At 39.5% G+C, this 15,181-nt stretch overlaps 1 pseudogene; it reads left to right on the top strand.

The window, feature by feature from the left end:
* Window positions 1–13,409: 13,409 nt before the first annotated feature.
* Window positions 13,410–13,732, top strand: LOC114116267 (U6 spliceosomal RNA; annotated as a pseudogene).
* The last annotated feature ends 1,449 nt before the right edge of the window (window positions 13,733–15,181 follow it).

Here is a 15,181-nt window from a genome sequence, read left to right as displayed (position 1 = left end):
ATTGACTATTTTATAAACATTAGTATGTATATGTTAATGGTCCAAAGGTTGTGGGTTGTTGTTAAACTATTCCTTTTGAATGAAATGTCTTTCCCCTTTCTTCTGCTCAGCTCAGTGTTTCCTTCTCTGAATCCACATCCTATCCCACCAAGTAGTTGGTCATCCACCTTCCAGGCTCCTCATTGCCTTCTGCATGGCTCCATTACACACCCATCACACCTACTGTACTATCAGTCTATGTGGTCATCTCTTCCAGGACTTTGAGCTTTCTGAGAACAGATAGTTTTTTTATTTATCTGTACAACTCAAGGCAGATAATAAATGTTTGATCAATGATTTACAAAATGATTGAGAGAAGAAATGAACAGATAAGTTAAAGAGCAACAGGTAACCTTCATTAAACTTCTGAAGACCCCAGCATGAGCTGACCTCTACTTCTCATCTCAAATTCACAGAACCCATTTCTTTTTGTTTCTGCTTCCTTCATATTTTCTTCCTCTAACACACCTGAGGCAAATTTTTTAATCTATAATCATTTTTTATGTTACCCTCAAGACACAACAGATGACTTGCTATGAAAAGAAAAATCCCTGTTCTTGACTTTGATTTTTTTTTTTAACCAAGGGATTACCTTTCACCCTTAAATGCCTAAATTATCTCCTATATTGACAATAGCTGTTGGGTTTACTTTGCCAGAAATGGGGCATAATTTCACTGGAATCCAGAAAGCATTCTGGAGAGACTGGTTTTGTGTGTTTGCTCAGTCATGTCTAAGTCTTTGGAACCCTCTGGACTGTAGCCCAGCAGGCTCCTCAGTCCATGGGATTTCCCAGGCAAGAATACTAGAATGAGTTATCATTTCTTGCTCCAGGGGATCTTCCTGACCCAGGGATAGAATCTGAATTTCCTGTGTATCCTGGATTGTAGGCATATTCTTTATGAGCTATTGGGGAAGCCGCCAGAGATTGGTTTTAATCAGATACAAAATCACATCTAGGGAGGACTATGTTTGTGTGCGTGCATGCTAAGTTGCTTCAATCACGTCTGACTCTTTGCAACCCTACAGACAGAGGAATGTGGTTAGTAAATCTTCGAAACTTGCTAATTCATGGTTCTACTACTGTCAGGGAATGTTTAACAGGAGGATTCCTACGTGCTGTTTCTCACAAGCCCTTGGTTTCTTTTTAAGCGCAACAGCACTCTGCTCCCAGGAACTGAGATCATTGTATGAGACAGGCTTGAGTCACGCTGCTCCCAGGAGCTGAGATCATTGTATGAGACAGGCTTGAGTCTCCTTTAGTAAACATTCTCTTTACGACAAAACTGCTTAGTCTTGATCCCCTTTCTTGAGATATGGATTGTCTCCTGACCTTGTGACCATTATTAATCCCTTGTTCCCTTGGTAACAGTTGCTGTGCATTTGGTTTTATAATCTTTATCATTGTCAAAAGAAACTTCTTGTACCACAGCCTTTATATACTCACAGAGAAATCATTAAAGCACCTTTGCTCCATCAGAGCTTGGGTCCCCGTGTCTTTCTTTCTTTCTTTCTCTCTTTCTCTCTCTCTCTCTTTCTTTCTTTCTTTCTTTCTTTCTTTCTCTCCTTGGCTGATTCTCTGGAGCTTAGAGACCCGTCTTGCTCACTCTCCTGCCCATGCTTCTAAGACTCTCTCCAGAAAGTGCCCTGTGCCTTCACCCACCTTGAGAGGATGCCCGGTGCCTTCATGAGAGACGTAAGTCCTGTGTCAAGGACTTTATTGGTTCTCTGCATAAACCAGGAAATATCGGCCTCTCTCTCTTTCACTTTCTTATCGTTGCCTCCAGACTGCCAGGTCCCAGTCCATTAAAGAACCCCAACATACTGCCATGGCTACAGCTATGCTAGGGACAAAGGAACTGGGGAACTCAAGTCAGTCTCTCAGGGTGGCAGCTTCAAGGCATAGAACCTAGGTGGCCGATCCCTAGTTTAGTCATAGACTTACTAGTGAATGTGTCACCATAACTGGGTAATATAAGACCCTAGTCAAAACAACCCAAAACACAGTAAGTCTCCAGTGATATGATTTTGTTTAATAAAATGGAAGCATTAGGAGATAACGTCTTTGTTATTTTAACAAAGAAAGTTTCTAAATTTCTTGAGGGCAGACCTTACTCCACCTTTCTTTATGTCATCATCATCAACCATGACTGGCAGACACATCATAAATTAGATACCTAGTTGATACTTGTAGTTGAGATAGGAGTATATGAATCAGAAATTATTTGGGACATAAGTCCAATAGATGAAGCTAATTAAATCATAAAACTTGGACTGGAGTTTGTTGGGTGCCTTAAGAACGTCAATTCAGTTTAGTTCAGTTCAGTCACTCAGTTGTGTCCAACTCTTTGCAACCCTATGGACTGTAGCACACCAGGCCTCCCTGTCCATCACCAACTTCCAGAGCTTGCTCAAACTCATGTCCATTGAGTTGGTGATGCCATCCAACCATCTCAGCCTCTGTTGTCCCCTTTTCCTCCTGCCTTCAATCCTTCCCAGCATCAGGGTCTTTTCCAATCAGTCAGTTCTTCACATCAGGTTGTCAGATTATTGGAGTTTCAGCTTCAGCATCAGTCCTTCCAATGAATATTCAGGAATGATTTCCTTTAGGATGGACTGATTGGATCTCCTTGCTGTCCAAGAGACTCTCAAGAGTCTTCTCCAACACCACATGTCAAAACCATCAATTCTTCACACTCAAATTTCTTTATAGTCCAACCCTCACATCCATACATGATTACTGGAAAAACCATAGTTTGGCTAGATGGATCTTTGTTGGCAAGTAATCTCTCTGCTTTTTAATATGCTGTCTAGGTTAGTCATCAATTAATTCACACAAAAATGAAAAGCAGTGAAGAAGACAGAAAGAAAAAAAAACAAACATGAAAACAAATGATAGAAAACAGCACACTTTGAGAGGAGTCCTTACCAGACTTTATCTTTCTAGCACAATAAACAAACATGCCAGGAATTAGAATAGTGGTAGTGGTTCTCAAAGCTGACTAATTGTCTGAATTGTGTGCTCAGTCGCATCTGACTCTTTGAAACCCCATGGACTGTAGCCCACCAGGCTTCTCTGTCCAGGGAATTTTCCAAGCAAGAATACTGGAGCAGGTTGTCATTTCCTGCTCCAGGGATCTTCTTGACCCAGGGGTTGCACCCTCGTCTTGTGTCTCCTGCATTGCCATGTGGACTCTACCACTAGAGCCATCTGGGAAGCCCTAGTTACCTGGGATTTTTTTTTTTTTTAATGTAGAGATTCCCATTCCTGTTTCAGACCCACTGACTGATCTCTTGGAGACCATGTAGGCATCTATATATTTCAACCTCCCCAGGTAATTCTTTTATCAACCACTCCTAGCAACATTGCTTTAGACCAGTGATTTTTTTAAAAAAGACAACTTGAAGGTGTACTATTATGGGCTCAGTTGTATTCTCCCAAATTCATATGTTGAAGTCTTAACCCCAGTACTTCACAATGTGACTGTATTTGAAGATAAGGTCTTAAAAGAGGCAATTAAGTTAAAATGAGGTCATTAGGTTGGATCCTAATACAATACAACTGGTGTCCTTATAAGAAGAGAGAATTAGGACACAGAGAGGTATAGAGGAAAGACCACCTGAAAACAGGGAGAAGAGAGCTATCTCTGAGCCAAAGAAAAAGACCTCAAAAGAAACAACCTTGCTGGCATCTCAATCATAGACTTATACCTTCCCAGAACTGTGAAAAAATAAATTTCTGTTGGTTAAGCCACCTAGTCTATGGTACTTTGTTATGGCAGCCCTGGTAACTAATACATGTATCTTCCCCTGCTAATTTGCGAACAGGCAAATCTGAACAGCAAGAAGATACTGTAAAGGGTATCTTGTGTGAAAAAGAGATATTATATTTGAAGTGGATGAACCTATAGCCTGTTATATGGTGTGAAGTAAGTCAGAAAGAGAAAAACAAATATTGTATGCATGCTAAGTAGTTTCAACCGTGTCCGACTCTTTGCTACTCCATGGACTGTAGCCCAGCAGGCTCCTCTGTCCATGGGATCCTCCAGGTAAGAATATTGGAGTGGGTTGCCACACCTACCTGCAGGGGATATTCCCAACACAGGGATGGAACCCGCATCTTCTGCCACTCCTACATTGCAGGCAGATTCTTTACCACTGAGCCACCAGGTAAGCCCAGATATTGTATATTAATGCATATATATGGAATCTATAAAAATGGTATTGATGAACCTATTTGCAGGGAAGGAATGGATATGTAGATGTAGAGAATGGACTTGTGGACACAGTGGGGGAGGGAGAGAGTGGGACAAATGGAGAAAGTAGCATTGACATATATACTCTATCGTGTGTAAAGTGGATGGCTGGTGAGAGGTTGCTGTACAACACAGGGAGCCCAGTCTGGAGCTCTGTGATGACCTAGAGGGGTAGGATGGGAGAGGGGAGGAAGGCTTAAGAGGGAGGGGATATATGTGTAATTATGGCTGATTTGCATTGTTGTTCAATAGAAACCAACACAACACTGTAAAAATTTAAATTTTTTTTTAAATTTAAGGAAACAGTAGTCCTACTCAAATAGTGACTGATTGTTAAGTTTTAGTACTGTTTCAGACTTCAGCACAGAAAGAAGTTGCTGTGGGAGAAGGGGAAGAGTGTAGGAGAGAAATGAGTTCAAATAGAAAAGAAATAATGAAGAGCTGGTAAATGGGAGAAAGGAGGGACATTCCAGAATATAAAAACCATAACCCTGATGAATGCACTCTATCACAATGACATTATTAGGAAACAGCCACTCCAGGAGGGAAACAATGAAACACGTGCCCACAAAAACCTTGAAAGTACATAAAGAGAACAAAGAGCTTTTCTTGCTCACCACTCAGTACTATTAAGGATTAAGTCATAACCTGCTGCAGTCATGGACCAACAGGGAACCATGAGAGGAAATTAAGATGTTAACAGGATGTTATGTACTTTGGACAAGCAGGCTCCTTTGATAGTCAGATTAATATCTCAGGAATAATTTTAATTATTTTTTAATTTTTAATTATAATTATTCTATGCAGGGGAAGAGTCTTCCCAAAAGCCCTAAAATCATTACCTTGAGAGGTGTGTTCTGTGTGACTAGCAGTGACTTTTTACCGAGATGAAAGCTTTACTGTACATATGTGTGTGTGTGTGACTGTACATATTCCCCAGCCAAAAATCACATATATACTGGCTTCTCCATCTCCCTCTTTGGAATAGCTCCTCAGAGTTACAGAGCTGCTGCCTCCCAGACCATAGTTCTCAATAAGGTCCTTGAATAAATTTAAACCCTCAGCTCTTGATGTTGTGTATTTTTCTTTCAGTCGACAAAAGTTCATAATGATTTTTGTCTCTGAGTCTTTCCTGATCAGACAGAAAGTTAATTTCCTTCATTCCTTTAGTCAAAGACCATTTAGTCAACTTACTACGTATTAGAAACTCAGGTGTAGTCTTGCTATGTGATGATTCGCACAGGAGCTGTGCCACTTAAGAATGCCAGTCTATAAGGAAAGAGTTCTAGGCCTTCTTCAAGGCCCAGTCAGAGGAAGACACACTGATATTTTCTTTAGGGGATTTTAAATTCTACAGCCATTGATCTCTCTGTAGAGCTCCCAGGTTTCCATGCTGGGAACCCACAGGTAATTCCTGTCCTAGCAACCCAAGAAGCACATGTTTTTTCAATCACTGTGGCCCCAGTGGGTTGTGGTCAAGAACTATATGTCTCTGACATCCTGACTCTAGCACAGAGCCAGGCACAAAGTAGGTGCTCAATAAATATTGAATAAATTAACTAATGACTCAGACAATCACATCTATCAATATGAGAAGCCCTCCTAGAGAGTCTAGTACACATTCCCCATCCCTTACACCCCAGATCCTTTCCAGAAGCAATTTTCTTCATCAGACTCCCTAAGAAGAGGTCACATAAGATATTGTTTAGGAAATATAATTAAAAAGCAAAATTTTCTTCCAATCTAGAGAACCTTTACACTAAGGTAAAAGAGAAAGAAAACAATCTTATTACCGAATAAAACCAGGAGGTGATACCACAGGCAATTCTCTAAAGATACTGCAAAGACAGAGGAAAGTCTTTTATATAACTCAGTGGATACAATCCCCAGGATTTATGTGTTCAGGATAAAACTGGTAATTTTATCATATGTTTACAGCTGGAGGTCAGATTTGCCATTTGGAGTCAAAGGGACAGCTGAAATTAGGCCCATCTTCTCCCAGGAAGCTGGATGTAGGGCCTTACTTTCTTTGATGGTTATATTTCAAAGAGATGTGAGTTTAGGTCCATAAGAGAACACACCTGAACTGTAAGCTGGCAGGAAGTTCATTTAGCATTTGAACTTATTAGCAAGGCAGCTCAGTTCTCCTGGAAGCCTCAGGAATGGCCTATCTACCTATATACAAGCACCCTGGAGCAGTCCCAGGGACCACAAGTGTTCTGTTAACCAGGTTTCCTAGTCATGGCACTGTGTCTGGAGCTGCATTAGGCATTACTGACAAAATGAAGGCACAGCCCCAACCCCCTCTCCTCATCCCACAGGCACGGTCCCAGGATGAAGGGGTTAGCTCTTGTGATTCTGACTTGTTTCTTCCTTTCTTCAGTTGAGTTGGCTGGAAAGAATGTTAAGGTGCTTATTGTTCTTGAGAGGAGCATGAGAAAGCAAAAAGCCTTCTGCAGCTGTGCCCAGAAAATAATCCATAAAGTTAACCACTGACATTTGTTCAAGGATCTATACAAGGAATGTTCCAGGATGAGCATGTAGGCCGCAGCTTGAGGCCATGGGAAGGATTGTTATCTGAGACCTGTTTGTGAGGGGAATGTTTATGGCAAAAGAAGTTTGCTGAGCTTAGGGTTTAGGAATAATTGAGAATAGCTAGAAGCCTTTTTAGGAGATAGTGAGCTTAGGATGCCAGGGGCAAACAGGATTTAGAAAGATAAGAAATAAACTGAGGAATGTGGTATGCAGCCCAGACATAAACATGAGTTACAATGTAATCACAAGTATAGGACACATAAGAAGAAGTAGATAATAGATAGTAAAGCCGATTCTGAGAGAATCGCTGAAGCAGAAACTCTGTTTGAAGGGCAACAGTGATTTCTGGAGATAATAAATCTGGGTGCGGGGGTGGGGGGAGGGGGACTAAAAATGTCAAACCTCTGACCTAATGCTTTTGTCAAAGTATGAAATAAAACCTGAAGCTTGAAATAAATATGTAGTCCCATACCTCGAGTCAGAGGCTACATCATTCTTCACTGACACCGCTCATCCCTTCAGGCTGATTCCTTGGCTGCTGGAGCTGGACTCCAGAGGCCCTGGACACTAAGGCCAACTTTGAGGAGAGAAAGCTGAAACCTCTTTCTGAAAAGCTACTTGATAGCCCATAAAGCACATTTTTTTAAATCTGACTTGCACTAAAGTGAAGTCACTCAATCGTGTCCGACTCGTTGCAATGCCATGGACCGTAGCCCTACCAGGATCCTCCATCCATGGGATTTTCCAGGCAAGAGTACTGGAGTAGGTTGTCGACCAGAGATCAAATGGGTGTCCCTAACATTGTAAGGCAGATTCTTAACCACTGGACCACTGGGAAAGATCCCTATTATTACTATAATTGAAGCAAGAAAGTATAGAGGCTTAAAGCACACACTCTGAACCTGCCTGGATTTCATTCCAGACTCACTTTATCCAAAATGTGGCATTCCTCAATTGCTTCATAAATAAAGTATTTAGAAGACTGGAGAGCCCAGGTAAGAATGTAATCAATGTTAGCTATTATTTTTTTATTCTCATTAGTGCTTCCAAGACACTAAAGTAAACCTTTTATCTCACTCTTTCCTCTTTTCCTTCAATTTCTCTCCTCACCTTCACCTACCTTTTGCCCATGGGGATGAAGAAAGTGTGCTACAATTATATCCCACCATGCTTTCAGGTTGTTTCTTTCATTTTTAATTAGGTAGAAACCTCTTGAATCGCAATATCTCTAGACAGATTATTATCCAGATTAAAGTCACTTCAAAGCAAATGGACATAATTGTAAAACCTAAAGAAGCATAAAATTTCAAAATTGCACCTTTTTTTCCCTTGGCGGTTTGTGAACTAAAAGAGAAAAGCTTAGCTTTTCATGGCTATTTCACACTGGTTAATAATTGACAACAATTTTAACAGAGCCAACTATATCCCCAAACAGAGAATGATCACTAATTGCTCTTCAAATATATAACAGCAATCATTCAAGGTGACTGACTGCCACCAAAGATGATGTTCATTATCCTCACTCTAAAGTTCTGGGTTCTTATATCTCCAAATCAAACTTAATAGACAATTTAAATCATGATTACTCAACAAATGAAGGCCTAAGACCTGGGAGTTAACACTATCAGCTCCAGGACACAGCATAATTTTTTAGATGGAGAGACAGTTAATTCCCATCTCCACAGATACTATGAAAGATATTAGGGCTTTGATTTATATTTGGTTTCAGCTAGAATAAATGGCTTGCATCTGGTCAACTTAACAGAGATGTTTTAAAATATTCTTTATCTAATACTCTAGTTTGTTAGTAGACCTGATTAGGGTTATTGTTTAGCTGAACGCTGCCCCACACCTGGTCTTCTGGGTTCCTCTTCAAGGAACCCTGAGGCAGGAACTTCCCTGGTGAACCAGTAGCCAAGACTCCATGCTCCCAGTGCAGGGGGCCAGGTTTGATCCCTGGTCAGGGAAGTAGGTCCCACATGCTGCATCTAAGAGTTTACAGGCGGCAGTTAAAAATCCCACATGCTGCAATGAAAATCAAAGATCCCATGTGCCACAACTAAGACCTGGTGAAGCCAAATAAATCAATAAAAGTATTTCTTTAATACTAAAAAAAAAAAAAGAAGAAGAAGAAGAAAGAAACCATGCGGCAATCCTGATTTAGGTCATTTATTGGGAAGATGATCCCAAGAAACAAGTGGAGAAAGCAAGGCAGGGCTGGGAGGAATGACAAGGATGTGTGTTTCCACATTAACAAATTGAAAGATAAAAACCATATGATTATCTCAGCAGATGCAGAAAAAGCCTTTGACAAAATTCAACATCCATTTATGATAAAAACCCTCCAGAAAGCAGGCATAGAAGGAACATACCTCAACATAATAAAAGCCATATATGATAAGCCCACAGCAAACATTATCCTCAATGGTGAAAAATTGAAAGCATTTCCCCTAAAGTCAGGAATAAGACAAAGGTGCCCACTCTCACCACTGCTGTTAAACATAGTTTTGGAAGTTTTAGCCACAGCAATCAAAGAAGAAAAAGAAATGAGGAATCTAGACTGGAAAAGAAGTAAAATGCTCACTGTTTGCAGATGACATGATCCTCTACATAGAAAACCCTAAAGACTTCACCAGAAAATTACTAGAGCTAATCAATGAATATAGTAAAGTTGCAGGATATAAAATTAACACACAGAAATCCCTTCTATTCCTATACACTAACAATGAGAAAACAGAAATTAAGGAAATAATTCCATTCACCATTGCAACAAAAAGAATAAAGTACTTAGGAATAAACCTACCTAAAGAAACAAAAGATCTATATATAGAAAACAGTGTTTTATAAAATACTGATTAAAGAAATCAAAGATGACACAAATAAATGGAGAAATATACCATGTTCATGGATAGGAAGAATCAATATAGTGAAAATGAGTATACTCATTTTCAATCTAATCCAAAGCAATCTATGGATTCAATGCAATCCCTATCAGGCTACCAACTGTATTTTTCAGAGAACTAGAACAAATAATTTCACAATTTGTATGGAAATACAAAAAAACCTCAAATAGTCAATACAATCTTGAGAAAGAAGAATGGAACTGGAGGAATCAACCTGCCTGACTTAAGATTATACTACAAAGTTACAGTCATTAAGACAATATGGTACTGGCACAAAGACAGAAATATAGATCAGTGGAACAAACTAGAAAGCCCAGCGATAAATCCATGCACCTATGGAGACCTTATCTTTGACAAAGAAGCAAGAATATACAATGGAGAAAAGACGATCTCTTTAACAACTGGTGCTGGGAAAACTGGTCAACCACTTGTAAAAGAATGAAACTAGAACACTTTCTAACACCATACACAAAAATAAACTCAAAATGGATTAAACATCTAACTGTAAGACCAGAAACTATAAAACTCCTAGGGGAAAACATAGGCAAAACACTCTCTGACATAAATCACAGCAGGATAATCTATGACCCACCTCCCAGAATATTGGAAATAAAAGCAAAAATAAACAAGTGGGACCTAATTAAACTTAAAAGCTTTTGCACAACAAAGGAAACTATAAGCAAGGTGAAAAGACAGCCTTCAGAATGGGAGACAATAATAGCAAATGAAGCAACTGACAAAAAATTAATCTCAAAAATATAAAAGCCGCTCCTGCAGCTCAATTCCAGAAAAATAAATGACCCAATCAAAAAATGGGCCAAAGAACTAGACAGACATTTCTCCAAAGAAGACATACAGATGGCTAACAAACACATGAAAAGATGCTCAACATCACTCATTATCAGAGAAATGCAAATCAAAATCACAATGAGGTACCATATCACACTGGTCAGAATGGCTGCTGTCAAAAAGTCTACAAACAATAAATGCTGGAGAAGGTGTGGAGAAAAGGGAACCCTCTTACACTGCTGGTGGGAATGCAAACTAGTACAGCCACTATGGAGAACAGTGTGGATATTCCTTAAAAAACTGGAAATAGAACTGCCATACTACCCAGCAATCCCACTGCTGGGCATACACACCGAGGAAATCAGAATTGAGAGAGACATGTGTACCCCAATGTTCATCACAGCACCGTTTACAATAGCCAGGACATGGAAGCAACCTAGATGTCCATTGGCAGATGAATAGACAAGAAAGCTGTGATACATATACACAATGGAATATTACTCAGCCATTAAAAAGAATGCATTTCAATCAGTTCTAATGAGGTGGATGAAACTGGAGCCTATTATACAGAGTGAAGTAAGTCAGAAAGAAAAACACCAATATAGTATATTAACACATATATAAAAAATTTAGAAAGATGGTAAGATGACTCTATATATGAGACAGCAAAAGAGACAGAGGTAAAGAACAGACTTTTGGACTCTTTGGGAGAAGGCAAGGGTGGGATGATTTGAGAGAATAGCATTGAAATACGTATATTATCATATGTGAAATGAATCACCAGTCCAGATTTGATGCATGAGACAAGGTGCTCAGGGCCGGTGCACTGGAATGACCCTGAGGGATAGGATGGGGAGGGAGGTGGGAGGAGGATTCAGGATGGGGAACACATGTACACTCATGGCTGATTCATGTCATGCATGGCAAAAAACCACTATAATATTGTAAAGTAATTAGCCTCCAATTAAAATAAATACTTTTTTAAAAAAAAGGACATGTGTTTGATGATTGATGACTCCTGAGAGTAGCTAGAGTTCAGTTTTGCTGAGGACCCCCTGAGAAGTACCCTTCAGAAGTATCCCAATGAGGGATGATGAAGCTGGAGTATTTATCCACTGACCCTCATCCTTCATTGGTTAAGGACTGACCTATAGGCATTCATTTCCAGCACATTCATTTTCAGGCATTCATTTCCAGCAGCCTTGCACATGCAATGTACAAACACTTTTGGCTGCATGTCTTCCTTGTTTTGTTTCTCTTGAAGCAAAGAGACATGAACACTTAAGGTGGCAGGCTGCCAATGTGCACAAGAGCTGTCTGTTGTGGCTGTAGGTGAACTCAGGGCTGGGGTTCAGTAAAAATCTAGCTGGCACTGAATGAATGCAAAGATAATTATTTCATAAACACTGTGTATATCTTAAAGTAAAGTCACCCATCTAGAAAAATTACATCAATCTTTTTTACCTAATATCCTATTTAACTCACTTAACATATAATATTCTAAGACCAAATTCTGGAATGTTCTAGAATAGAGATCATGGATATTTTACTTTTCAATTCTGTTTGTTGGAGTTCCTGGTTTTGAAGAAGAGAAACAGGAATGTGGGAGCTAGTGGCTACAAAGAATCTTTCTCAATCACTTTTCGAATGTTCTTTATGAATGTACAGTGACTTTCCAGATCCAAACAGGAAGCCCGCTCTCAGGCTGCAAAAACAACTCTGAACTTGTCAAGTTTTCCAAAAGCCCAATCAAGTGAAACAAGTAATTAACCACTCACACAACCCACATCCTTGACACTCCACCTTGCTCACCATTCCATTCATGCTTCCATCATATTTTCTTTCCTCCTACAAACATTGAGACTTTGTGTTTCCACAGAGCTGCTGCTCCAGGAGGATCACAGGATTGTACAAACAACTCCAGAATTCTAAATAGCTTCTCTTTATCCCTCATGGCTTCTCCCAAACACTGTGGGCTAGAAAAGTAGAGGCCTGTAATTTTGGTGCCAACATGTAATATTTTTAATCAGGCTCAACAAGTCACACAGGAATTTCTTGGGAGAATGTCAACTTTTATATCTTACATTTTTCCACATTAGTAATGGTAAGATTAGCCTAAAATCAACTAATAAATAAATACAAAAGGAGTAATAAAACAGAGTTTCTTATCAAATCTTATCAACTCCAGCTCTCTCATTTTGTAACAGTTTTAAGTTGACACCTTAAATTAAAGCAAAGATTCTCAGGTCAGGCTCAGAATCTTCAAAGATACATTAAAATTTGACCAGAGCTTAGCACAAACCCCTGCTCAGAATGAGACCTTAAATAAACATGAGGAACTCTGGGAAGTCAAGTACACTCTCAAAATGACCTCCAAACCAAATCAAAGATGACCCTCTTTATGAGCTACTATTCTGGGACAAAATAAAAATGTGAAATGTGTCCTAAGGATTCAACTTTTGTATTCCTGTTTGAAGTTTCTTTTTTTTTTTTTTTTAATTTTAAAATCTTTAATTCTTACATGCATTTTATTTTTTTAACTTTATTATAGTGCCAAGAGGAGATCATTTTATTCAGGTAAACTGGGATCTCCTACCAGTCTTAATCACAAATATAAAACTGCTGAAAAATGAATGCCAAACATTCTCAGGACCCACGTTTTAGGACTACTTTCAAGGAACAGAATTTTCAGAATCATGTGAAAGCCAGGAAACCTTGAGCAAAGAGTTTACTAATGGCACCTCTTCCTTGGCTACATTAAAAAAAAAAAATGAAGAAGAAGAGGAAGGAGGACTGAAGAACATAAAAGGGAAAAACAAAAGCAAAAGACCTGTGAACATGCCAGGTGCAGACTGAGGAAGGTTTGAGTGCACTTAAAGCAGAAGCGTGGTGCTTGCTTTGGCAGCATATATACAAAAATTGGAACAATACAGGGAAGATCTGACTCATTTGAAAAGACCATGATGCTGGGAAAGATTGAAGGTGGGAGGAGAAGGGGACGACAGAAGATGAGATGGTTGGATGGCATAGCCAACTCAATGGACATGAGTTTGAGTAAACTCCAGGAACTGGTGATGGACAGGGAGGCTTGGCATGATGCAGTCCATGGGGTGACGAAGAGTTGGACAAGACTGAGTGACTGAACTGAACAAAGATCAGCAAGGCCCCTGCCCAAGGATGACATACAAATTCATGAAGCATTCCATATTTTTAAAACAGACTTATGGTTACCAAGGACAAAGGTGAAGGAGGAGAAAGAATAAAGTATGAGGTTAGGATTAACATATACATGCTACTATATATAAAGAAAATGCGAGTCTGAGTGAACGCCAGGAGTTGATGATGGACAGGGAGGCTTGGCATGCTGCGATTCATGGGGTCGCAAAGAGTCAGACACGACTCAGCGACTGAACTGAACTGAACCAACAAGAACCTACTGTATAGCACAGAGAACTATAATCAATATAATGTAATAATCTATAAGGAAAGGAATCTGAAATATATATGCATATACACACACACACATATATTCATACACATATGTATGTATAAATGAATCACTGTGCTGTACACCTGAAACTAATACAACATTGTATCAATAAATCAACTATACTTCAATAAAAATAAAATAAAAATATTTTTAAAAAGCAGAAGTGTGGAATGATCCTCAGCAACCATGAGGACCTTGGGAACTGCTTAAAAATAGAAGTGGTGGCCATGAACAAGAAATGCGTTCACAGTTGCTATGGGGGAAAAAGCAGCAAATATTCCACTAAATAGACTCAGACACTTTAACAGGCAGATTTCTACCTATGGGAACTTTCTCTGTTTCCTCCTGACAGAATTAAAGGATTAATCTATTAAAAGGATTAAAAGGATTGCCCATTTAGCAAGCAGTTGTTCAACCACCCATAAATCTATAAGAGACCACAACAGATATTTCGGGAGGCAAAGAAGTAGAAGGTTCTGTCCTTGTTCTCAAAGTGATTACAACTGGTGACTGGGTTGACAACATTCAGAAAGAAAAAATTCAGCTTCCCTGGTGACTCAGCAGTAAAGAATCTGCCTGCCAATGCAGGAGATGTGAATTTGATCCCTGGGTTGGGAAGATCCCCTGGAGAAGGAAATGGCAACCCACTCCGGTATTCTTGCCTGGAGAATCCTATGGACAAATGAACCCAACGAATCTAAGAGTGTGACACAACTTAGTGACTAAACCACCACCACCAAGAACAAATGAGCACATCCAAGCAATCCCAGGCTGCTGGGTTCCAGACTGAACACAGCTTGGAATGGAAGGGAGGAGTGAGTAGCTCACAGAGACTTTTTCCAACCTGGGATAAGACTTGCTGCTCCTTATTTACCATTTACCTTCTCTGAACTTCCATCTCTGTACAATGAGAAACCTAGGGTGTCGTGAGAGTTTTATAAAGTTGATAGCCCAGAGTAAGAACTGAGTAAGAACCTACTTTTATCATTATTAGCAGTAGCAGCATTATCAATATAATCATTAAGTGATATCTCCTAAAAGAAGAATTTCCAAAAAGGTAGGACAGTGTCTTATAAGTCCCACCCTGGAACTGAAATGCACTTGCTTACTGCTATCAATTGTATTTAAGAAAACTGACTACTTCATGAATTAAACAGTTGTTTATTCCTTG

The sequence above is a fragment of the Ovis aries genome, chromosome 8 (assembly GCF_016772045.2).
Source record: "Ovis aries strain OAR_USU_Benz2616 breed Rambouillet chromosome 8, ARS-UI_Ramb_v3.0, whole genome shotgun sequence".
Classification (NCBI taxonomy): domain Eukaryota; kingdom Metazoa; phylum Chordata; class Mammalia; order Artiodactyla; family Bovidae; genus Ovis; species Ovis aries.
The sequence above is the reverse complement of the archived record's forward strand: the minus strand, read 5'-3'. Positions and strand labels throughout refer to the sequence as shown.